The 783-nt window shown below is 37.7% G+C and overlaps 1 non-coding gene across 1 annotated transcript; it reads left to right on the top strand.

The window, feature by feature from the left end:
- Positions 1–337: 337 nt before the first annotated feature.
- On the top strand, positions 338–444 carry LOC128292260 (small nucleolar RNA R71). The gene has a single exon (XR_008282244.1). It is a non-coding gene; the product is annotated as a small nucleolar RNA R71 (small nucleolar RNA).
- Positions 445–783: the final 339 nt, after the last annotated feature.

Genomic DNA, 783 nt, shown 5'->3' on the forward strand with positions numbered 1-783 from the left:
GTGGGCAATCTAGATTGCTTGATCCACCTCCACTTTCTTCGCACTACATTACTGGGTGAACATGTGAAGAACTAAAAAACTGTCAATTTTCTTATTCAAGAGTTCTACCTGATTAGAGAGCATGGTGACCAAATCAACATTATAAACGCCAGCTGTTTTTGTTGGCTTTGTCCTCATGACTTGCCACTGATAATTATTTAGTGACATCTCTTCTATAAATTCATAAGCATCTTCAGGTGTCTTATTATTGATGGTTCCGCCAGCGGCTGCGTCGATCATCTATCGAGTCGAAGGATTCAGGCCATTATGAAATGTTTGAACCTGTAGCCAAAGTGGTAACTCATGGTGAGGGCACCTTCTCAAAAGGTCCTTGTATCTCTCCCATGCATCGTAGAGTGTTTCTAAATCCATCTACACAAAAGAAGAGATATCATTACGTAATTTAGCCATTTTAGCCGGCGAAAAATATTTTAATAAAAAATTTTCGATCATTTGTTCCCAAGTAGTGATTAACCCTCGTGGTAACGAATTCAACCATTTTTTAGCTTTGTTTCTCAATGAAAAAGGGAATAACCGAAGGTGAATGGCGTCATCAAAAATGCCATTAATTTTAAATGTATCACATAGTTCCAAAAAGTTTGCCAAGTGAGCGTTGGGATCTTCGTCCTGCAAACCATCAAACTGAACAAATTGCTATATCATTTTAATTGTGTTAGGTTTCAGTTCAAAAGTATTTGTAGCTACAGCAGGTCTAACTATACTCGATTCAGTTCCTGTTAAAGA

This window comes from Gossypium arboreum, chromosome 4 (assembly GCF_025698485.1).
Source record: "Gossypium arboreum isolate Shixiya-1 chromosome 4, ASM2569848v2, whole genome shotgun sequence".
Lineage (NCBI taxonomy): Eukaryota > Viridiplantae > Streptophyta > Magnoliopsida > Malvales > Malvaceae > Gossypium > Gossypium arboreum.